The 24,358-nt window shown below is 46.2% G+C and overlaps 11 non-coding genes across 11 annotated transcripts; all 11 read right to left on the reverse strand.

The window, feature by feature from the left end:
- Positions 1-514: 514 nt before the first annotated feature.
- LOC130339412 (U2 spliceosomal RNA) lies at positions 515-705 on the reverse strand. The gene has a single exon (XR_008879787.1). It is a non-coding gene; the product is annotated as a U2 spliceosomal RNA (small nuclear RNA).
- A 2,088-nt stretch (positions 706-2,793) lies between these two features.
- LOC130339387 (U2 spliceosomal RNA) lies at positions 2,794-2,984 on the reverse strand. Its single transcript, XR_008879769.1, has one exon. It is a non-coding gene; the product is annotated as a U2 spliceosomal RNA (small nuclear RNA).
- Positions 2,985-5,053: 2,069 nt separating this feature from the next.
- Positions 5,054-5,244, reverse strand: LOC130339413 (U2 spliceosomal RNA). The gene has a single exon (XR_008879788.1). It is a non-coding gene; the product is annotated as a U2 spliceosomal RNA (small nuclear RNA).
- Positions 5,245-7,329: 2,085 nt separating this feature from the next.
- On the reverse strand, positions 7,330-7,520 carry LOC130339388 (U2 spliceosomal RNA). The gene has a single exon (XR_008879770.1). It is a non-coding gene; the product is annotated as a U2 spliceosomal RNA (small nuclear RNA).
- Positions 7,521-9,614: 2,094 nt separating this feature from the next.
- Positions 9,615-9,805, reverse strand: LOC130339414 (U2 spliceosomal RNA). Its single transcript, XR_008879789.1, has one exon. It is a non-coding gene; the product is annotated as a U2 spliceosomal RNA (small nuclear RNA).
- A 2,084-nt stretch (positions 9,806-11,889) lies between these two features.
- On the reverse strand, positions 11,890-12,080 carry LOC130339415 (U2 spliceosomal RNA). The gene has a single exon (XR_008879790.1). It is a non-coding gene; the product is annotated as a U2 spliceosomal RNA (small nuclear RNA).
- Positions 12,081-14,165: 2,085 nt separating this feature from the next.
- On the reverse strand, positions 14,166-14,356 carry LOC130339416 (U2 spliceosomal RNA). The gene has a single exon (XR_008879791.1). It is a non-coding gene; the product is annotated as a U2 spliceosomal RNA (small nuclear RNA).
- A 2,081-nt stretch (positions 14,357-16,437) lies between these two features.
- Positions 16,438-16,628, reverse strand: LOC130339384 (U2 spliceosomal RNA). The gene has a single exon (XR_008879767.1). It is a non-coding gene; the product is annotated as a U2 spliceosomal RNA (small nuclear RNA).
- Positions 16,629-18,716: 2,088 nt separating this feature from the next.
- On the reverse strand, positions 18,717-18,907 carry LOC130339417 (U2 spliceosomal RNA). Its single transcript, XR_008879792.1, has one exon. It is a non-coding gene; the product is annotated as a U2 spliceosomal RNA (small nuclear RNA).
- A 2,083-nt stretch (positions 18,908-20,990) lies between these two features.
- Positions 20,991-21,181, reverse strand: LOC130339385 (U2 spliceosomal RNA). Its single transcript, XR_008879768.1, has one exon. It is a non-coding gene; the product is annotated as a U2 spliceosomal RNA (small nuclear RNA).
- A 2,067-nt stretch (positions 21,182-23,248) lies between these two features.
- LOC130339418 (U2 spliceosomal RNA) lies at positions 23,249-23,439 on the reverse strand. The gene has a single exon (XR_008879793.1). It is a non-coding gene; the product is annotated as a U2 spliceosomal RNA (small nuclear RNA).
- Positions 23,440-24,358: the final 919 nt, after the last annotated feature.

Genomic DNA, 24,358 nt, shown 5'->3' on the forward strand with positions numbered 1-24,358 from the left:
CAATGTACAGCAATGACACACCTGTGTGAACAGCCAGGAGACCCCCCCCCCCCCATGTTATGTTACATAGTTACATAGTTAGTACGGTCGAAAAAAGACATATGTCCATCAAGTTCAACCAGGGAATTAAGGGGTAGGGGTGTGGCGCGATATTGGGGAAGGGATGAGATTTTATATTTCTTCATAAGCATTAATCTTATTTTGTCAATTAGGAACATTCAGCACCCACCCGCTATCAAGGCAGCTGCCTATCATGTCATGCCCTACCTGCACAGGTGTGCTGGCTACTCAAATGATCCAATTAAGGAGGCCATTTAGTCAGCAGCAGCAGAAGTCCTGTGCCTGGACGCTCCAACAGCGGCCAGACACAAGCAGAAGCAGAAGCAGCAGCAGCACCACCTTTTGTTTTTTGGCTGCAGCAGCAGCAGCAGCAAGGCCCACAGGGCTGGCTAGCTGGCTAGCCAGCAAGCAGGTAGCAATGAAAGTAGGAATCTTTCTTTTTAACCCTGTAAGGGGGTGGTGCACTGTACCCGAAGATACTGCCATATCGGGTCAATGCATAGGGCGACGGAAGCAAGCTTCGAAATCGGCCCCCGTTCTCAAAAATCCATTTAATATATGGTCCCCAGATAGGGGACGTATCAGATATTAAACTGATAAGAACAGATACTACACTTGATCTTAGCCAAAAGGCCGAGAAGCGATAACCGTGAAAGGGGCGGGCCCAACAAGGTCCCCTTCATGGGCACTATCACTGCTTGCTGTCAGGGAGGCTGCCAGACAATTTTCCATGCACACTCTGGGCTGGGGGGCAGTCAACCACCAGTACACACAGCAGAACCTAAACCCATACCATTATTGCTAAGCAGCAAGACAGGGGCCCATTGCACTCCCACGGGGCCTTTTTAAATGCAATCCATAACCCGGATTTGCCAGGAACCCTTCTTACTCCTCCTACTTGCATGTGACACTGGGCTTAGGATCTGCATAGGAAACACACACACAAGCACACACCTACCTTTGTTGCCTGCAGATGCCTCCTTGGCTGTCCCCAAACGGTATCAAACCAACACCCACGGGAAGCTGTAAGCATAGAGGACATGCCTGCACCCCATTGGACTTACCTGTGTGGGTTAAACCCGGGTTATTTGACAACCTATGGCGGTGATGGTTCTGCTCAGGCAGAGCAGTGCTGATGCTCCTCATAAAGCTGTCGCTGCTGTGAAGGTTCTAGGTGACATCACAAATCCCTATGGTTACATACACAACAAAGCTGGGTTGTTGTTGTTTACACTCTGCAAGGCCTGTGGAAGTGAGTGACATCATAGCACTGTAGTTCTGAGGGTTCTAGATGGATGCAACAATCTCCTGTTGCTTCTATGAAGGCCATAATAGACGACATCACCAAACAGCTCCATAGTCACATACACAGCAAAGGAGAGATGTTGTTTACACCTAGTGATGTCAGTGGTATTGAGTGACATCACAGCACAGTGCTAAGGCTCCTGGGCCTGGACACAGCAGCGGCTGCAATATCTCAACGGAGAATACGTTTATATATATGTGTGTGTGTGCGCGTATATATATATATATATATATATATATATATATATATATATATATATTTCTCCGCCGAAATCACTTTTAAACCCATTTCCACCTTTTTTTCCCTTCTCTTCCTCTTACTTTTTTTTCACGTTTTTTTACGTTTTTCTCCTTTTCGCCTCTTTTCTGGGCGTATTATTCTTCTTTTTCTTCTTTTTTTTCGTCTAATGCATACCCCATCAGTGCAGCAATGCTTATTCAATACCGCCAGCAGATGGAGACACTGGGGGATAATTTTCTAAGGATTTATACTGATTTTTCCTGTCTGAATTTGTCGCACAGAAAGTTGCAGGCCAAATATGTGTGACATTTCTGCGACTTTAGCTTCTAGAGCATTTTTACAACATTATACATAGGTGCTGAATACATAAAAAGCGACTGTTCAGCGACAGACAAGTCGCATCGGCTGAAAGTAGGCCAGAATGTCAGTCCATGTTGGAGCAGGTTTAGATACAGTCTAAAGCATAGATCTCAAAGTCTGTGCACAGAATTTAGCAAGGGCCTCGCACCTTCTGATGCATCAGGTAGGTGCACAATAGCATAGCCTAACCCTCTGTACTTTGGTCTATATTGATGCGGGACATAGACAGCCAGCTGATGACCAATCCATTAGTGCAATGGATGGCTGGAAGCATTTGTCTTTGCCTTTGCAATACCACAGAAGCAATGCATGGTCAATGTACAGCAATGACACACCTGTGTGAACAGCCAGGAGACCCCCCCCCCCCATGTTATGTTACATAGTTACATAGTTAGTACGGTCGAAAAAAGACATATGTCCATCAAGTTCAACCAGGGAATTAAGGGGTAGGGGTGTGGCGCGATATTGGGGAAGGGATGAGATTTTATATTTCTTCATAAGCATTAATCTTATTTTGTCAATTAGGAACATTCAGCACCCACCCGCTATCAAGGCAGCTGCCTATCATGTCATGCCCTACCTGCACAGGTGTGCTGGCTACTCAAATGATCCAATTAAGGAGGCCATTTAGTCAGCAGCAGCAGAAGTCCTGTGCCTGGACGCTCCAACAGCGGCCAGACACAAGCAGAAGCAGAAGCAGCAGCAGCACCACCTTTTGTTTTTTGGCTGCAGCAGCAGCAGCAGCAAGGCCCACAGGGCTGGCTAGCTGGCTAGCCAGCAAGCAGGTAGCAATGAAAGTAGGAATCTTTCTTTTTAACCCTGTAAGGGGGTGGTGCACTGTACCCGAAGATACTGCCATATCGGGTCAATGCATAGGGCGACGGAAGCAAGCTTCGAAATCGGCCCCCGTTCTCAAAAATCCATTTAATATATGGTCCCCAGATAGGGGACGTATCAGATATTAAACTGATAAGAACAGATACTACACTTGATCTTAGCCAAAAGGCCGAGAAGTGATAACCGTGAAAGGGGCGGGCCCAACAAGGTCCCCTTCATGGGCACTATCACTGCTTGCTGTCAGGGAGGCTGCCAGACAATTTTCCATGCACACTCTGGGCTGGGGGGCAGTCAACCACCAGTACACACAGCAGAACCTAAACCCATACCATTATTGCTAAGCAGCAAGACAGGGGCCCATTGCACTCCCACGGGGCCTTTTTAAATGCAATCCATAACCCGGATTTGCCAGGAACCCTTCTTACTCCTCCTACTTGCATGTGACACTGGGCTTAGGATCTGCATAGGAAACACACACACAAGCACACACCTACCTTTGTTGCCTGCAGATGCCTCCTTGGCTGTCCCCAAACGGTATCAAACCAACACCCACGGGAAGCTGTAAGCATAGAGGACATGCCTGCACCCCATTGGACTTACCTGTGTGGGTTAAACCCGGGTTATTTGACAACCTATGGCGGTGATGGTTCTGCTCAGGCAGAGCAGTGCTGATGCTCCTCATAAAGCTGTCGCTGCTGTGAAGGTTCTAGGTGACATCACAAATCCCTATGGTTACATACACAACAAAGCTGGGTTGTTGTTGTTTACACTCTGCAAGGCCTGTGGAAGTGAGTGACATCATAGCACTGTAGTTCTGAGGGTTCTAGATGGATGCAACAATCTCCTGTTGCTTCTATGAAGGCCATAATAGACGACATCACCAAACAGCTCCATAGTCACATACACAGCAAAGGAGAGATGTTGTTTACACCTAGTGATGTCAGTGGTATTGAGTGACATCACAGCACAGTGCTAAGGCTCCTGGGCCTGGACACAGCAGCGGCTGCAATATCTCAACGGAGAATACGTTTATATATATGTGTGTGTGTGCGCGTATATATATATATATATATATATATATTTCTCCGCCGAAATCACTTTTAAACCCATTTCCACCTTTTTTTCCCTTCTCTTCCTCTTACTTTTTTTTCACGTTTTTTTACGTTTTTCTCCTTTTCGCCTCTTTTCTGGGCGTATTATTCTTCTTTTTCTTCTTTTTTTTCGTCTAATGCATACCCCATCAGTGCAGCAATGCTTATTCAATACCGCCAGCAGATGGAGACACTGGGGGATAATTTTCTAAGGATTTATACTGATTTTTCCTGTCTGAATTTGTCGCACAGAAAGTTGCAGGCCAAATATGTGTGACATTTCTGCGACTTTAGCTTCTAGAGCATTTTTACAACATTATACATAGGTGCTGAATACATAAAAAGCGACTGTTCAGCGACAGACAAGTCGCATCGGCTGAAAGTAGGCCAGAATGTCAGTCCATGTTGGAGCAGGTTTAGATACAGTCTAAAGCATAGATCTCAAAGTCTGTGCACAGAATTTAGCAAGGGCCTCGCACCTTCTGATGCATCAGGTAGGTGCACAATAGCATAGCCTAACCCTCTGTACTTTGGTCTATATTGATGCGGGACATAGACAGCCAGCTGATGACCAATCCATTAGTGCAATGGATGGCTGGAAGCATTTGTCTTTGCCTTTGCAATACCACAGAAGCAATGCATGGTCAATGTACAGCAATGACACACCTGTGTGAACAGCCAGGAGACCCCCCCCCCCCCATGTTATGTTACATAGTTACATAGTTAGTACGGTCGAAAAAAGACATATGTCCATCAAGTTCAACCAGGGAATTAAGGGGTAGGGGTGTGGCGCGATATTGGGGAAGGGATGAGATTTTATATTTCTTCATAAGCATTAATCTTATTTTGTCAATTAGGAACATTCAGCACCCACCCGCTATCAAGGCAGCTGCCTATCATGTCATGCCCTACCTGCACAGGTGTGCTGGCTACTCAAATGATCCAATTAAGGAGGCCATTTAGTCAGCAGCAGCAGAAGTCCTGTGCCTGGACGCTCCAACAGCGGCCAGACACAAGCAGAAGCAGAAGCAGCAGCAGCACCACCTTTTGTTTTTTGGCTGCAGCAGCAGCAGCAGCAAGGCCCACAGGGCTGGCTAGCTGGCTAGCCAGCAAGCAGGTAGCAATGAAAGTAGGAATCTTTCTTTTTAACCCTGTAAGGGGGTGGTGCACTGTACCCGAAGATACTGCCATATCGGGTCAATGCATAGGGCGACGGAAGCAAGCTTCGAAATCGGCCCCCGTTCTCAAAAATCCATTTAATATATGGTCCCCAGATAGGGGACGTATCAGATATTAAACTGATAAGAACAGATACTACACTTGATCTTAGCCAAAAGGCCGAGAAGCGATAACCGTGAAAGGGGCGGGCCCAACAAGGTCCCCTTCATGGGCACTATCACTGCTTGCTGTCAGGGAGGCTGCCAGACAATTTTCCATGCACACTCTGGGCTGGGGGGCAGTCAACCACCAGTACACACAGCAGAACCTAAACCCATACCATTATTGCTAAGCAGCAAGACAGGGGCCCATTGCACTCCCACGGGGCCTTTTTAAATGCAATCCATAACCCGGATTTGCCAGGAACCCTTCTTACTCCTCCTACTTGCATGTGACACTGGGCTTAGGATCTGCATAGGAAACACACACACAAGCACACACCTACCTTTGTTGCCTGCAGATGCCTCCTTGGCTGTCCCCAAACGGTATCAAACCAACACCCACGGGAAGCTGTAAGCATAGAGGACATGCCTGCACCCCATTGGACTTACCTGTGTGGGTTAAACCCGGGTTATTTGACAACCTATGGCGGTGATGGTTCTGCTCAGGCAGAGCAGTGCTGATGCTCCTCATAAAGCTGTCGCTGCTGTGAAGGTTCTAGGTGACATCACAAATCCCTATGGTTACATACACAACAAAGCTGGGTTGTTGTTGTTTACACTCTGCAAGGCCTGTGGAAGTGAGTGACATCATAGCACTGTAGTTCTGAGGGTTCTAGATGGATGCAACAATCTCCTGTTGCTTCTATGAAGGCCATAATAGACGACATCACCAAACAGCTCCATAGTCACATACACAGCAAAGGAGAGATGTTGTTTACACCTAGTGATGTCAGTGGTATTGAGTGACATCACAGCACAGTGCTAAGGCTCCTGGGCCTGGACACAGCAGCGGCTGCAATATCTCAACGGAGAATACGTTTATATATATGTGTGTGTGTGCGCGTATATATATATATATATATATATATATATATATATATATATATATATATTTCTCCGCCGAAATCACTTTTAAACCCATTTCCACCTTTTTTTCCCTTCTCTTCCTCTTACTTTTTTTTCACGTTTTTTTACGTTTTTCTCCTTTTCGCCTCTTTTCTGGGCGTATTATTCTTCTTTTTCTTCTTTTTTTTCGTCTAATGCATACCCCATCAGTGCAGCAATGCTTATTCAATACCGCCAGCAGATGGAGACACTGGGGGATAATTTTCTAAGGATTTATACTGATTTTTCCTGTCTGAATTTGTCGCACAGAAAGTTGCAGGCCAAATATGTGTGACATTTCTGCGACTTTAGCTTCTAGAGCATTTTTACAACATTATACATAGGTGCTGAATACATAAAAAGCGACTGTTCAGCGACAGACAAGTCGCATCGGCTGAAAGTAGGCCAGAATGTCAGTCCATGTTGGAGCAGGTTTAGATACAGTCTAAAGCATAGATCTCAAAGTCTGTGCACAGAATTTAGCAAGGGCCTCGCACCTTCTGATGCATCAGGTAGGTGCACAATAGCATAGCCTAACCCTCTGTACTTTGGTCTATATTGATGCGGGACATAGACAGCCAGCTGATGACCAATCCATTAGTGCAATGGATGGCTGGAAGCATTTGTCTTTGCCTTTGCAATACCACAGAAGCAATGCATGGTCAATGTACAGCAATGACACACCTGTGTGAACAGCCAGGAGACCCCCCCCCCCCCATGTTATGTTACATAGTTACATAGTTAGTACGGTCGAAAAAAGACATATGTCCATCAAGTTCAACCAGGGAATTAAGGGGTAGGGGTGTGGCGCGATATTGGGGAAGGGATGAGATTTTATATTTCTTCATAAGCATTAATCTTATTTTGTCAATTAGGAACATTCAGCACCCACCCGCTATCAAGGCAGCTGCCTATCATGTCATGCCCTACCTGCACAGGTGTGCTGGCTACTCAAATGATCCAATTAAGGAGGCCATTTAGTCAGCAGCAGCAGAAGTCCTGTGCCTGGACGCTCCAACAGCGGCCAGACACAAGCAGAAGCAGAAGCAGCAGCAGCACCACCTTTTGTTTTTTGGCTGCAGCAGCAGCAAGGCCCACAGGGCTGGCTAGCTGGCTAGCCAGCAAGCAGGTAGCAATGAAAGTAGGAATCTTTCTTTTTAACCCTGTAAGGGGGTGGTGCACTGTACCCGAGGATACTGCCATATCGGGTCAATGCATAGGGCGACGGAAGCAAGCTTCGAAATCGGCCCCCGTTCTCAAAAATCCATTTAATATATGGTCCCCAGATAGGGGACGTATCAGATATTAAACTGATAAGAACAGATACTACACTTGATCTTAGCCAAAAGGCCGAGAAGCGATAACCGTGAAAGGGGCGGGCCCAACAAGGTCCCCTTCATGGGCACTATCACTGCTTGCTGTCAGGGAGGCTGCCAGACAATTTTCCATGCACACTCTGGGCTGGGGGGCAGTCAACCACCAGTACACACAGCAGAACCTAAACCCATACCATTATTGCTAAGCAGCAAGACAGGGGCCCATTGCACTCCCACGGGGCCTTTTTAAATGCAATCCATAACCCGGATTTGCCAGGAACCCTTCTTACTCCTCCTACTTGCATGTGACACTGGGCTTAGGATCTGCATAGGAAACACACACACAAGCACACACCTACCTTTGTTGCCTGCAGATGCCTCCTTGGCTGTCCCCAAACGGTATCAAACCAACACCCACGGGAAGCTGTAAGCATAGAGGACATGCCTGCACCCCATTGGACTTACCTGTGTGGGTTAAACCCGGGTTATTTGACAACCTATGGCGGTGATGGTTCTGCTCAGGCAGAGCAGTGCTGATGCTCCTCATAAAGCTGTCGCTGCTGTGAAGGTTCTAGGTGACATCACAAATCCCTATGGTTACATACACAACAAAGCTGGGTTGTTGTTGTTTACACTCTGCAAGGCCTGTGGAAGTGAGTGACATCATAGCACTGTAGTTCTGAGGGTTCTAGATGGATGCAACAATCTCCTGTTGCTTCTATGAAGGCCATAATAGACGACATCACCAAACAGCTCCATAGTCACATACACAGCAAAGGAGAGATGTTGTTTACACCTAGTGATGTCAGTGGTATTGAGTGACATCACAGCACAGTGCTAAGGCTCCTGGGCCTGGACACAGCAGCGGCTGCAATATCTCAACGGAGAATACGTTTATATATATATGTGTGTGTGTGCGCGTATATATATATATATATATATATATATATATATATATATATATATATATATTTCTCCGCCGAAATCACTTTTAAACCCATTTCCACCTTTTTTTCCCTTCTCTTCCTCTTACTTTTTTTTCACGTTTTTTTACGTTTTTCTCCTTTTCGCCTCTTTTCTGGGCGTATTATTCTTCTTTTTCTTCTTTTTTTTCGTCTAATGCATACCCCATCAGTGCAGCAATGCTTATTCAATACCGCCAGCAGATGGAGACACTGGGGGATAATTTTCTAAGGATTTATACTGATTTTTCCTGTCTGAATTTGTCGCACAGAAAGTTGCAGGCCAAATATGTGTGACATTTCTGCGACTTTAGCTTCTAGAGCATTTTTACAACATTATACATAGGTGCTGAATACATAAAAAGCGACTGTTCAGCGACAGACAAGTCGCATCGGCTGAAAGTAGGCCAGAATGTCAGTCCATGTTGGAGCAGGTTTAGATACAGTCTAAAGCATAGATCTCAAAGTCTGTGCACAGAATTTAGCAAGGGCCTCGCACCTTCTGATGCATCAGGTAGGTGCACAATAGCATAGCCTAACCCTCTGTACTTTGGTCTATATTGATGCGGGACATAGACAGCCAGCTGATGACCAATCCATTAGTGCAATGGATGGCTGGAAGCATTTGTCTTTGCCTTTGCAATACCACAGAAGCAATGCATGGTCAATGTACAGCAATGACACACCTGTGTGAACAGCCAGGAGACCCCCCCCCCCCATGTTATGTTACATAGTTACATAGTTAGTACGGTCGAAAAAAGACATATGTCCATCAAGTTCAACCAGGGAATTAAGGGGTAGGGGTGTGGCGCGATATTGGGGAAGGGATGAGATTTTATATTTCTTCATAAGCATTAATCTTATTTTGTCAATTAGGAACATTCAGCACCCACCCGCTATCAAGGCAGCTGCCTATCATGTCATGCCCTACCTGCACAGGTGTGCTGGCTACTCAAATGATCCAATTAAGGAGGCCATTTAGTCAGCAGCAGCAGAAGTCCTGTGCCTGGACGCTCCAACAGCGGCCAGACACAAGCAGAAGCAGAAGCAGCAGCAGCACCACCTTTTGTTTTTTGGCTGCAGCAGCAGCAGCAGCAAGGCCCACAGGGCTGGCTAGCTGGCTAGCCAGCAAGCAGGTAGCAATGAAAGTAGGAATCTTTCTTTTTAACCCTGTAAGGGGGTGGTGCACTGTACCCGAAGATACTGCCATATCGGGTCAATGCATAGGGCGACGGAAGCAAGCTTCGAAATCGGCCCCCGTTCTCAAAAATCCATTTAATATATGGTCCCCAGATAGGGGACGTATCAGATATTAAACTGATAAGAACAGATACTACACTTGATCTTAGCCAAAAGGCCGAGAAGCGATAACCGTGAAAGGGGCGGGCCCAACAAGGTCCCCTTCATGGGCACTATCACTGCTTGCTGTCAGGGAGGCTGCCAGACAATTTTCCATGCACACTCTGGGCTGGGGGGCAGTCAACCACCAGTACACACAGCAGAACCTAAACCCATACCATTATTGCTAAGCAGCAAGACAGGGGCCCATTGCACTCCCACGGGGCCTTTTTAAATGCAATCCATAACCCGGATTTGCCAGGAACCCTTCTTACTCCTCCTACTTGCATGTGACACTGGGCTTAGGATCTGCATAGGAAACACACACACAAGCACACACCTACCTTTGTTGCCTGCAGATGCCTCCTTGGCTGTCCCCAAACGGTATCAAACCAACACCCACGGGAAGCTGTAAGCATAGAGGACATGCCTGCACCCCATTGGACTTACCTGTGTGGGTTAAACCCGGGTTATTTGACAACCTATGGCGGTGATGGTTCTGCTCAGGCAGAGCAGTGCTGATGCTCCTCATAAAGCTGTCGCTGCTGTGAAGGTTCTAGGTGACATCACAAATCCCTATGGTTACATACACAACAAAGCTGGGTTGTTGTTGTTTACACTCTGCAAGGCCTGTGGAAGTGAGTGACATCATAGCACTGTAGTTCTGAGGGTTCTAGATGGATGCAACAATCTCCTGTTGCTTCTATGAAGGCCATAATAGACGACATCACCAAACAGCTCCATAGTCACATACACAGCAAAGGAGAGATGTTGTTTACACCTAGTGATGTCAGTGGTATTGAGTGACATCACAGCACAGTGCTAAGGCTCCTGGGCCTGGACACAGCAGCGGCTGCAATATCTCAACGGAGAATACGTTTATATATATGTGTGTGTGTGCGCGTATATATATATATATATATATATATATATATATATATATATATTTCTCCGCCGAAATCACTTTTAAACCCATTTCCACCTTTTTTTCCCATTCTCTTCCTCTTACTTTTTTTTCACGTTTTTTTACGTTTTTCTCCTTTTCGCCTCTTTTCTGGGCGTATTATTCTTCTTTTTCTTCTTTTTTTTCGTCTAATGCATACCCCATCAGTGCAGCAATGCTTATTCAATACCGCCAGCAGATGGAGACACTGGGGGATAATTTTCTAAGGATTTATACTGATTTTTCCTGTCTGAATTTGTCGCACAGAAAGTTGCAGGCCAAATATGTGTGACATTTCTGCGACTTTAGCTTCTAGAGCATTTTTACAACATTATACATAGGTGCTGAATACATAAAAAGCGACTGTTCAGCGACAGACAAGTCGCATCGGCTGAAAGTAGGCCAGAATGTCAGTCCATGTTGGAGCAGGTTTAGATACAGTCTAAAGCATAGATCTCAAAGTCTGTGCACAGAATTTAGCAAGGGCCTCGCACCTTCTGATGCATCAGGTAGGTGCACAATAGCATAGCCTAACCCTCTGTACTTTGGTCTATATTGATGCGGGACATAGACAGCCAGCTGATGACCAATCCATTAGTGCAATGGATGGCTGGAAGCATTTGTCTTTGCCTTTGCAATACCACAGAAGCAATGCATGGTCAATGTACAGCAATGACACACCTGTGTGAACAGCCAGGAGACCCCCCCCCCCATGTTATGTTACATATTTACATAGTTAGTACGGTCGAAAAAAGACATATGTCCATCAAGTTCAACCAGGGAATTAAGGGGTAGGGGTGTGGCGCGATATTGGGGAAGGGATGAGATTTTATATTTCTTCATAAGCATTAATCTTATTTTGTCAATTAGGAACATTCAGCACCCACCCGCTATCAAGGCAGCTGCCTATCATGTCATGCCCTACCTGCACAGGTGTGCTGGCTACTCAAATGATCCAATTAAGGAGGCCATTTAGTCAGCAGCAGCAGAAGTCCTGTGCCTGGACGCTCCAACAGCGGCCAGACACAAGCAGAAGCAGAAGCAGCAGCAGCACCACCTTTTGTTTTTTGGCTGCAGCAGCAGCAGCAGCAAGGCCCACAGGGCTGGCTAGCTGGCTAGCCAGCAAGCAGGTAGCAATGAAAGTAGGAATCTTTCTTTTTAACCCTGTAAGGGGGTGGTGCACTGTACCCGAAGATACTGCCATATCGGGTCAATGCATAGGGCGACGGAAGCAAGCTTCGAAATCGGCCCCCGTTCTCAAAAATCCATTTAATATATGGTCCCCAGATAGGGGACGTATCAGATATTAAACTGATAAGAACAGATACTACACTTGATCTTAGCCAAAAGGCCGAGAAGCGATAACCGTGAAAGGGGCGGGCCCAACAAGGTCCCCTTCATGGGCACTATCACTGCTTGCTGTCAGGGAGGCTGCCAGACAATTTTCCATGCACACTCTGGGCTGGGGGGCAGTCAACCACCAGTACACACAGCAGAACCTAAACCCATACCATTATTGCTAAGCAGCAAGACAGGGGCCCATTGCACTCCCACGGGGCCTTTTTAAATGCAATCCATAACCCGGATTTGCCAGGAACCCTTCTTACTCCTCCTACTTGCATGTGACACTGGGCTTAGGATCTGCATAGGAAACACACACACAAGCACACACCTACCTTTGTTGCCTGCAGATGCCTCCTTGGCTGTCCCCAAACGGTATCAAACCAACACCCACGGGAAGCTGTAAGCATAGAGGACATGCCTGCACCCCATTGGACTTACCTGTGTGGGTTAAACCCGGGTTATTTGACAACCTATGGCGGTGATGGTTCTGCTCAGGCAGAGCAGTGCTGATGCTCCTCATAAAGCTGTCGCTGCTGTGAAGGTTCTAGGTGACATCACAAATCCCTATGGTTACATACACAACAAAGCTGGGTTGTTGTTGTTTACACTCTGCAAGGCCTGTGGAAGTGAGTGACATCATAGCACTGTAGTTCTGAGGGTTCTAGATGGATGCAACAATCTCCTGTTGCTTCTATGAAGGCCATAATAGACGACATCACCAAACAGCTCCATAGTCACATACACAGCAAAGGAGAGATGTTGTTTACACCTAGTGATGTCAGTGGTATTGAGTGACATCACAGCACAGTGCTAAGGCTCCTGGGCCTGGACACAGCAGCGGCTGTCTCAACGGAGAATACGTTTATATAATGTGTGTGTGTGCGCGTATATATATATATATATATATATATATATATATATATATATATATATATTTCTCCGCCGAAATCACTTTTAAACCCATTTCCACCTTTTTTTTCCCTTCTCTTCCTCTTACTTTTTTTTCACGTTTTTTTACGTTTTTCTCCTTTTCGCCTCTTTTCTGGGCGTATTATTCTTCTTTTTCTTCTTTTTTTTCGTCTAATGCATACCCCATCAGTGCAGCAATGCTTATTCAATACCGCCAGCAGATGGAGACACTGGGGGATAATTTTCTAAGGATTTATACTGATTTTTCCTGTCTGAATTTGTCGCACAGAAAGTTGCAGGCCAAATATGTGTGACATTTCTGCGACTTTAGCTTCTAGAGCATTTTTACAACATTATACATAGGTGCTGAATACATAAAAAGCGACTGTTCAGCGACAGACAAGTCGCATCGGCTGAAAGTAGGCCAGAATGTCAGTCCATGTTGGAGCATGTTTAGATACAGTCTAAAGCATAGATCTCAAAGTCTGTGCACAGAATTTAGCAAGGGCCTCGCACCTTCTGATGCATCAGGTAGGTGCACAATAGCATAGCCTAACCCTCTGTACTTTGGTCTATATTGATGCGGGACATAGACAGCCAGCTGATGACCAATCCATTAGTGCAATGGATGGCTGGAAGCATTTGTCTTTGCCTTTGCAATACCACAGAAGCAATGCATGGTCAATGTACAGCAATGACACACCTGTGTGAACAGCCAGGAGACCCCCCCCCCCCATGTTATGTTACATAGTTACATAGTTAGTACGGTCGAAAAAAGACATATGTCCATCAAGTTCAACCAGGGAATTAAGGGGTAGGGGTGTGGCGCGATATTGGGGAAGGGATGAGATTTTATATTTCTTCATAAGCATTAATCTTATTTTGTCAATTAGGAACATTCAGCACCCACCCGCTATCAAGGCAGCTGCCTATCATGTCATGCCCTACCTGCACAGGTGTGCTGGCTACTCAAATGATCCAATTAAGGAGGCCATTTAGTCAGCAGCAGCAGAAGTCCTGTGCCTGGACGCTCCAACAGCGGCCAGACACAAGCAGAAGCAGAAGCAGCAGCAGCACCACCTTTTGTTTTTTGGCTGCAGCAGCAGCAGCAGCAAGGCCCACAGGGCTGGCTAGCTGGCTAGCCAGCAAGCAGGTAGCAATGAAAGTAGGAATCTTTCTTTTTAACCCTGTAAGGGGGTGGTGCACTGTACCCGAAGATACTGCCATATCGGGTCAATGCATAGGGCGACGGAAGCAAGCTTCGAAATCGGCCCCCGTTCTCAAAAATCCATTTAATATATGGTCCCCAGATAGGGGACGTATCAGATATTAAACTGATAAGAACAGATACTACACTTGATCTTAGCCAAAAGGCCGAGAAGCGATAACCGTGAAAGGGGCGGGCCCAACAAGGTCCCCTTCATGGGCACTATCACTGCTTGCTGTCAGGGAGGCTGCCAGACAATTTTCCATGCACACTCTGGGCTGGGGGGCAGTCAACCACCAGTACACACAGCAGAACCTAAACCCATACCATTATTGCTAAGCAGCAAGACAGGGGCCCATTGCACTCCCACGGGGCCTTTTTAAATGCAATCCATAACCCGGATTTGCCAGGAACCCTTCTTACTCCTCCTACTTGCATGTGACACTGGGCTTAGGATCTGCATAGGAAACACACACACAAGCACACACCTACCTTTGTTGCCTGCAGATGCCTCCTTGGCTGTCCCCAAACGGTATCAAACCAACACCCACGGGAAGCTGTAAGCATAGAGGACATGCCTGCACCCCATTGGACTTACCTGTGTGGGTTAAACCCGGGTTATTTGACAACCTATGGCGGTGATGGTTCTGCTCAGGCAGAGCAGTGCTGATGCTCCTCATAAAGCTGTCGCTGCTGTGAAGGTTCTAGGTGACATCACAAATCCCTATGGTTACATACACAACAAAGCTGGGTTGTTGTTGTTTACACTCTGCAAGGCCTGTGGAAGTGAGTGACATCATAGCACTGTAGTTCTGAGGGTTCTAGATGGATGCAACAATCTCCTGTTGCTTCTATGAAGGCCATAATAGACGACATCACCAAACAGCTCCATAGTCACATACACAGCAAAGGAGAGATGTTGTTTACACCTAGTGATGTCAGTGGTATTGAGTGACATCACAGCACAGTGCTAAGGCTCCTGGGCCTGGACACAGCAGCGGCTGCAATATCTCAACGGAGAATACGTTTATATATATGTGTGTGTGTGCGCGTATATATATATATATATATATATATATATATATATATATATTTCTCCGCCGAAATCACTTTTAAACCCATTTCCACCTTTTTTTCCCTTCTCTTCCTCTTACTTTTTTTTCACGTTTTTTTACGTTTTTCTCCTTTTCGCCTCTTTTCTGGGCGTATTATTCTTCTTTTTCTTCTTTTTTTTCGTCTAATGCATACCCCATCAGTGCAGCAATGCTTATTCAATACCGCCAGCAGATGGAGACACTGGGGGATAATTTTCTAAGGATTTATACTGATTTTTCCTGTCTGAATTTGTCGCACAGAAAGTTGCAGGCCAAATATGTGTGACATTTCTGCGACTTTAGCTTCTAGAGCATTTTTACAACATTATACATAGGTGCTGAATACATAAAAAGCGACTGTTCAGCGACAGACAAGTCGCATCGGCTGAAAGTAGGCCAGAATGTCAGTCCATGTTGGAGCAGGTTTAGATACAGTCTAAAGCATAGATCTCAAAGTCTGTGCACAGAATTTAGCAAGGGCCTCGCACCTTCTGATGCATCAGGTAGGTGCACAATAGCATAGCCTAACCCTCTGTACTTTGGTCTATATTGATGCGGGACATAGACAGTCAGCTGATGACCAATCCATTAGTGCAATGGATGGCTGGAAGCATTTGTCTTTGCCTTTGCAATACCACAGAAGCAATGCATGGTCAATGTACAGCAATGACACACCTGTGTGAACAGCCAGGAGACCCCCCCCCCCATGTTATGTTACATAGTTACATAGTTAGTACGGTCGAAAAAAGACATATGTCCATCAAGTTCAACCAGGGAATTAAGGGGTAGGGGTGTGGCGCGATATTGGGGAAGGGATGAGATTTTATATTTCTTCATAAGCATTAATCTTATTTTGTCAATTAGGAACATTCAGCACCCACCCGCTATCAAGGCAGCTGCCTATCATGTCATGCCCTACCTGCACAGGTGTGCTGGCTACTCAAATGATCCAATTAAGGAGGCCATTTAGTCAGCAGCAGCAGAAGTCCTGTGCCTGGATGCTCCAACAGCGGCCAGACACAAGCAGAAGCAGAAGCAGCAGCAGCACCACCTTTTGTTTTTTGGCTGCAGCAGCAGCAGCAGCAAGGCCCACAGGGCTGGCTAGCTGGCTAGCCAGCAAGCAGGTAGCAATGAAAGTAGGAATCTTTCTTTTTAACCCTGCAAGGGGGTGGTGCACTGTACCCGAAGATACTGCCATATCGGGTCAATGCATAGGGCGACGGAAGCAAGCTTCGAAATCGGCCCCCGTTCTCAAAAATCCATTTAATATATGGTCCCCAGATAGGGGACGTATCAGATATTAAACTGATAAGAACAGATACTACACTTGATCTTAGCCAAAAGGCCGAGAAGCGATAACCGTGAAAGGGGCGGGCCCAACAAGGTCCCCTTCATGGGCACTATCACTGCTTGCTGTCAGGGAGGCTGCCAGACAATTTTCCATGCACACTCTGGGCTGGGGGGCAGTCAACCACCAGTACACACAGCAGAACCTAAACCCATACCATTATTGCTAAGCAGCAAGACAGGGGCCCATTGCACTCCCACGGGGCCTTTTTAAATGCAATCCATAACCCGGATTTGCCAGGAACCCTTCTTACTCCTCCTACTTGCATGTGACACTGGGCTTAGGATCTGCATAGGAAACACACACACAAGCACACACCTACCTTTGTTGCCTGCAGATGCCTCCTTGGCTGTCCCCAAACGGTATCAAACCAACACCCACGGGAAGCTGTAAGCATAGAGGACATGCCTGCACCCCATTGGACTTACCTGTGTGGGTTAAACCCGGGTTATTTGACAACCTATGGCGGTGATGGTTCTGCTCAGGCAGAGCAGTGCTGATGCTCCTCATAAAGCTGTCGCTGCTGTGAAGGTTCTAGGTGACATCACAAATCCCTATGGTTACATACACAACAAAGCTGGGTTGTTGTTGTTTACACTCTGCAAGGCCTGTGGAAGTGAGTGACATCATAGCACTGTAGTTCTGAGGGTTCTAGATGGATGCAACAATCTCCTGTTGCTTCTATGAAGGCCATAATAGACGACATCACCAAACAGCTCCATAGTCACATACACAGCAAAGGAGAGATGTTGTTTACACCTAGTGATGTCAGTGGTATTGAGTGACATCACAGCACAGTGCTAAGGCTCCTGGGCCTGGACACAGCAGCGGCTGCAATATCTCAACGGAGAATACGTTTATATATATGTGTGTGTGTGCGCGTATATATATATATATATATATATATATATATATATATATATATATATATTTCTCCGCCGAAATCACTTTTAAACCCATTTCCACCTTTTTTTCCCTTCTCTTCCTCTTACTTTTTTTTCACGTTTTTTTACGTTTTTCTCCTTTTCGCCTCTTTTCTGGGCGTATTATTCTTCTTTTTCTTCTTTTTTTTCGTCTAATGCATACCCCATCAGTGCAGCAATGCTTATTCAATACCGCCAGCAGATGGAGACACTGGGGGATAATTTTCTAAGGATTTATACTGATTTTTCCTGTCTGAATTTGTCGCACAGAAAGTTGCAGGCCAAATATGTGTGACATTTCTGCGACTTTAGCTTCTAGAGCATTTTTACAACATTATACATAGGTGCTGAATACATAAAAAGCGACTGTTCAGCGACAGACAAGTCGCATCGGCTGAAAGTAGGCCAGAATGTCAGTCCATGTTGGAGCAGGTTTAGATACAGTCTAAAGCATAGATCTCAAAGTCTGTGCACAGAATTTAGCAAGGGCCTCGCACCTTCTGATGCATCAGGTAGGTGCACAATAGCATAGCCTAACCCTCTGTACTTTGGTCTATATTGATGCGGGACATAGACAGCCAGCTGATGACCAATCCATTAGTGCAATGGATGGCTGGAAGCATTTGTCTTTGCCTTTGCAATACCACAGAAGCAATGCATGGTCAATGTACAGCAATGACACACCTGTGTGAACAGCCAGGAGACCCCCCCCCCCATGTTATGTTACATAGTTACATAGTTAGTACGGTCGAAAAAAGACATATGTCCATCAAGTTCAACCAGGGAATTAAGGGGTAGGGGTGTGGCGCGATATTGGGGAAGGGATGAGATTTTATATTTCTTCATAAGCATTAATCTTATTTTGTCAATTAGGAACATTCAGCACCCACCCGCTATCAAGGCAGCTGCCTATCATGTCATGCCCTACCTGCACAGGTGTGCTGGCTACTCAAATGATCCAATTAAGGAGGCCATTTAGTCAGCAGCAGCAGAAGTCCGTGCCTGGACGCTCCAACAGCGGCCAGACACAAGCAGAAGCAGAAGCAGCAGCAGCACCACCTTTTGTTTTTTGGCTGCAGCAGCAGCAGCAGCAAGGCCCACAGGGCTGGCTAGCTGGCTAGCCAGCAAGCAGGTAGCAATGAAAGTAGGAATCTTTCTTTTTAACCCTGTAAGGGGGTGGTGCACTGTACCCGAAGATACTGCCATATCGGGTCAATGCATAGGGCGACGGAAGCAAGCTTCGAAATCGGCCCCCGTTCTCAAAAATCCATTTAATATATGGTCCCCAGATAGGGGACGTATCAGATATTAAACTGATAAGAACAGATACTACACTTGATCTTAGCCAAAAGGCCGAGAAGCGATAACCGTGAAAGGGGCGGGCCCAACAAGGTCCCCTTCATGGGCACTATCACTGCTTGCTGTCAGGGAGGCTGCCAGACAATTTTCCATGCACACTCTGGGCTGGGGGGCAGTCAACCACCAGTACACACAGCAGAACCTAAACCCATACCATTATTGCTAAGCAGCAAGACAGGGGCCCATTGCACTCCCACGGGGCCTTTTTAAATGCAATCCATAACCCGGATTTGCCAGGAACCCTTCTTACTCCTCCTACTTGCATGTGACACTGGGCTTAGGATCTGCATAGGAAACACACACACAAGCACACACCTACCTTTGTTGCCTGCAGATGCCTCCTTGGCTGTCCCCAAACGGTATCAAACCAACACCCACGGGAAGCTGTAAGCATAGAGGACATGCCTGCACCCCATTGGACTTACCTGTGTGGGTTAAACCCGGGTTATTTGACAACCTATGGCGGTGATGGTTCTGCTCAGGCAGAGCAGTGCTGATGCTCCTCATAAAGCTGTCGCTGCTGTGAAGGTTCTAGGTGACATCACAAATCCCTATGGTTACATACACAACAAAGCTGGGTTGTTGTTGTTTACACTCTGCAAGGCCTGTGGAAGTGAGTGACATCATAGCACTGTAGTTCTGAGGGTTCTAGATGGATGCAACAATCTCCTGTTGCTTCTATGAAGGCCATAATAGACGACATCACCAAACAGCTCCATAGTCACATACACAGCAAAGGAGAGATGTTGTTTACACCTAGTGATGTCAGTGGTATTGAGTGACATCACAGCACAGTGCTAAGGCTCCTGGGCCTGGACACAGCAGCGGCTGCAATATCTCAACGGAGAATACGTTTATATATATGTGTGTGTGTGCGCGTATATATATATATATATATATATATATATATATATATATATATTTCTCCGCCGAAATCACTTTTAAACCCATTTCCACCTTTTTTTCCCTTCTCTTCCTCTTACTTTTTTTTCACGTTTTTTTACGTTTTTCTCCTTTTCGCCTCTTTTCTGGGCGTATTATTCTTCTTTTTCTTCTTTTTTTTCGTCTAATGCATACCCCATCAGTGCAGCAATGCTTATTCAATACCGCCAGCAGATGGAGACACTGGGGGATAATTTTCTAAGGATTTATACTGATTTTTCCTGTCTGAATTTGTCGCACAGAAAGTTGCAGGCCAAATATGTGTGACATTTCTGCGACTTTAGCTTCTAGAGCATTTTTACAACATTATACATAGGTGCTGAATACATAAAAAGCGACTGTTCAGCGACAGACAAGTCGCATCGGCTGAAAGTAGGCCAGAATGTCAGTCCATGTTGGAGCAGGTTTAGATACAGTCTAAAGCATAGATCTCAAAGTCTGTGCACAGAATTTAGCAAGGGCCTCGCACCTTCTGATGCATCAGGTAGGTGCACAATAGCATAGCCTAACCCTCTGTACTTTGGTCTATATTGATGCGGGACATAGACAGTCAGCTGATGACCAATCCATTAGTGCAATGGATGGCTGGAAGCATTTGTCTTTGCCTTTGCAATACCACAGAAGCAATGCATGGTCAATGTACAGCAATGACACACCTGTGTGAACAGCCAGGAGACCCCCCCCCCCATGTTATGTTACATAGTTACATAGTTAGTACGGTCGAAAAAAGACATATGTCCATCAAGTTCAACCAGGGAATTAAGGGGTAGGGGTGTGGCGCGATATTGGGGAAGGGATGAGATTTTATATTTCTTCATAAGCATTAATCTTATTTTGTCAATTAGGAACATTCAGCACCCACCCGCTATCAAGGCAGCTGCCTATCATGTCATGCCCTACCTGCACAGGTGTGCTGGCTACTCAAATGATCCAATTAAGGAGGCCATTTAGTCAGCAGCAGCAGAAGTCCTGTGCCTGGACGCTCCAACAGCGGCCAGACACAAGCAGAAGCAGAAGCAGCAGCAGCACCACCTTTTGTTTTTTGGCTGCAGCAGCAGCAGCAGCAAGGCCCACAGGGCTGGCTAGCTGGCTAGCCAGCAAGCAGGTAGCAATGAAAGTAGGAATCTTTCTTTTTAACCCTGCAAGGGGGTGGTGCACTGTACCCGAAGATACTGCCATATCGGGTCAATGCATAGGGCGACGGAAGCAAGCTTCGAAATCGGCCCCCGTTCTCAAAAATCCATTTAATATATGGTCCCCAGATAGGGGACGTATCAGATATTAAACTGATAAGAACAGATACTACACTTGATCTTAGCCAAAAGGCCGAGAAGCGATAACCGTGAAAGGGGCGGGCCCAACAAGGTCCCCTTCATGGGCACTATCACTGCTTGCTGTCAGGGAGGCTGCCAGACAATTTTCCATGCACACTCTGGGCTGGGGGGCAGTCAACCACCAGTACACACAGCAGAACCTAAACCCATACCATTATTGCTAAGCAGCAAGACAGGGGCCCATTGCACTCCCACGGGGCCTTTTTAAATGCAATCCATAACCCGGATTTGCCAGGAACCCTTCTTACTCCTCCTACTTGCATGTGACACTGGGCTTAGGATCTGCATAGGAAACACACACACAAGCACACACCTACCTTTGTTGCCTGCAGATGCCTCCTTGGCTGTCCCCAAACGGTATCAAACCAACACCCACGGGAAGCTGTAAGCATAGAGGACATGCCTGCACCCCATTGGACTTACCTGTGTGGGTTAAACCCGGGTTATTTGACAACCTATGGCGGTGATGGTTCTGCTCAGGCAGAGCAGTGCTGATGCTCCTCATAAAGCTGTCGCTGCTGTGAAGGTTCTAGGTGACATCACAAATCCCTATGGTTACATACACAACAAAGCTGGGTTGTTGTTGTTTACACTCTGCAAGGCCTGTGGAAGTGAGTGACATCATAGCACTGTAGTTCTGAGGGTTCTAGATGGATGCAACAATCTCCTGTTGCTTCTATGAAGGCCATAATAGACGACATCACCAAACAGCTCCATAGTCACATACACAGCAAAGGAGAGATGTTGTTTACACCTAGTGATGTCAGTGGTATTGAGTGACATCACAGCACAGTGCTAAGGCTCCTGGGCCTGGACACAGCAGCGGCTGCAATATCTCAACGGAGAATACGTTTATATATATGTGTGTGTGTGCGCGTATATATATATATATATATATATATTTCTCCGCCGAAATCACTTTTAAACCCATTTCCACCTTTTTTTCCCTTCTCTTCCTCTTACTTTTTTTTCACGTTTTTTTACGTTTTTCTCCTTTTCGCCTCTTTTCTGGGCGTATTCTTCTTCTTTTTCTTCTTTTTTTTCGTCTAATGCATACCCCATCAGTGCAGCAATGCTTATTCAATACCGCCAGCAGATGGAGACACTGGGGGATAATTTTCTAAGGATTTATACTGATTTTTCCTGTCTGAATTTGTCGCACAGAAAGTTGCAGGCCAAATATGTGTGACATTTCTGCGACTTTAGCTTCTAGAGCATTTTTACAACATTATACATAGGTGCTGAATACATAAAAAGCGACTGTTCAGCGACAGACAAGTCGCATCGGCTGAAAGTAGGCCAGAATGTCAGTCCATGTTGGAGCAGGTTTAGATACAGTCTAAAGCATAGATCTCAAAGTCTGTGCACAGAATTTAGCAAGGGCCTCGCACCTTCTGATGCATCAGGTAGGTGCACAATAGCATAGCCTAACCCTCTGTACTTTGGTCTATATTGATGCGGGACATAGACAGCCAGCTGATGACCAATCCATTAGTGCAATGGATGGCTGGAAGCATTTGTCTTTGCCTTTGCAATACCACAGAAGCAATGCATGGTCAATGTACAGCAATGACACACCTGTGTGAACAGCCAGGAGACCCCCCCCCCCCCATGTTATGTTACATAGTTACATAGTTAGTACGGTCGAAAAAAGACATATGTCCATCAAGTTCAACCAGGGAATTAAGGGGTAGGGGTGTGGCGCGATATTGGGGAAGGGATGAGATTTTATATTTCTTCATAAGCATTAATCTTATTTTGTCAATTAGGAACATTCAGCACCCACCCGCTATCAAGGCAGCTGCCTATCATGTCATGCCCTACCTGCACAGGTGTGCTGGCTACTCAAATGATCCAATTAAGGAGGCCATTTAGTCAGCAGCAGCAGAAGTCCTGTGCCTGGACGCTCCAACAGCGGCCAGACACAAGCAGAAGCAGAAGCAGCAGCAGCACCACCTTTTGTTTTTTGGCTGCAGCAGCAGCAGCAGCAAGGCCCACAGGGCTGGCTAGCTGGCTAGCCAGCAAGCAGGTAGCAATGAAAGTAGGAATCTTTCTTTTTAACCCTGTAAGGGGGTGGTGCACTGTACCCGAAGATACTGCCATATCGGGTCAATGCATAGGGCGACGGAAGCAAGCTTCGAAATCGGCCCCCGTTCTCAAAAATCCATTTAATATATGGTCCCCAGATAGGGGACGTATCAGATATTAAACTGATAAGAACAGATACTACACTTGATCTTAGCCAAAAGGCCGAGAAGCGATAACCGTGAAAGGGGCGGGCCCAACAAGGTCCCCTTCATGGGCACTATCACTGCTTGCTGTCAGGGAGGCTGCCAGACAATTTTCCATGCACACTCTGGGCTGGGGGGCAGTCAACCACCAGTACACACAGCAGAACCTAAACCCATACCATTATTGCTAAGCAGCAAGACAGGGGCCCATTGCACTCCCACGGGGCCTTTTTAAATGCAATCCATAACCCGGATTTGCCAGGAACCCTTCTTACTCCTCCTACTTGCATGTGACACTGGGCTTAGGATCTGCATAGGAAACACACACACAAGCACACACCTACCTTTGTTGCCTGCAGATGCCTCCTTGGCTGTCCCCAAACGGTATCAAACCAACACCCACGGGAAGCTGTAAGCATAGAGGACATGCCTGCACCCCATTGGACTTACCTGTGTGGGTTAAACCCGGGTTATTTGACAACCTATGGCGGTGATGGTTCTGCTCAGGCAGAGCAGTGCTGATGCTCCTCATAAAGCTGTCGCTGCTGTGAAGGTTCTAGGTGACATCACAAATCCCTATGGTTACATACACAACAAAGCTGGGTTGTTGTTGTTTACACTCTGCAAGGCCTGTGGAAGTGAGTGACATCATAGCACTGTAGTTCTGAGGGTTCTAGATGGATGCAACAATCTCCTGTTGCTTCTATGAAGGCCATAATAGACGACATCACCAAACAGCTCCATAGTCACATACACAGCAAAGGAGAGATGTTGTTTACACCTAGTGATGTCAGTGGTATTGAGTGACATCACAGCACAGTGCTAAGGCTCCTGGGCCTGGACACAGCAGCGGCTGCAATATCTCAACGGAGAATACGTTTATATATATGTGTGTGTGTGCGCGTATATATATATATATATATATATATATATATATATATATATATATC

This window comes from Hyla sarda, unplaced genomic scaffold (genome assembly GCF_029499605.1).
Source record: "Hyla sarda isolate aHylSar1 unplaced genomic scaffold, aHylSar1.hap1 scaffold_543, whole genome shotgun sequence".
In the NCBI taxonomy this organism is placed as follows: Eukaryota; Metazoa; Chordata; class Amphibia; order Anura; family Hylidae; genus Hyla; species Hyla sarda.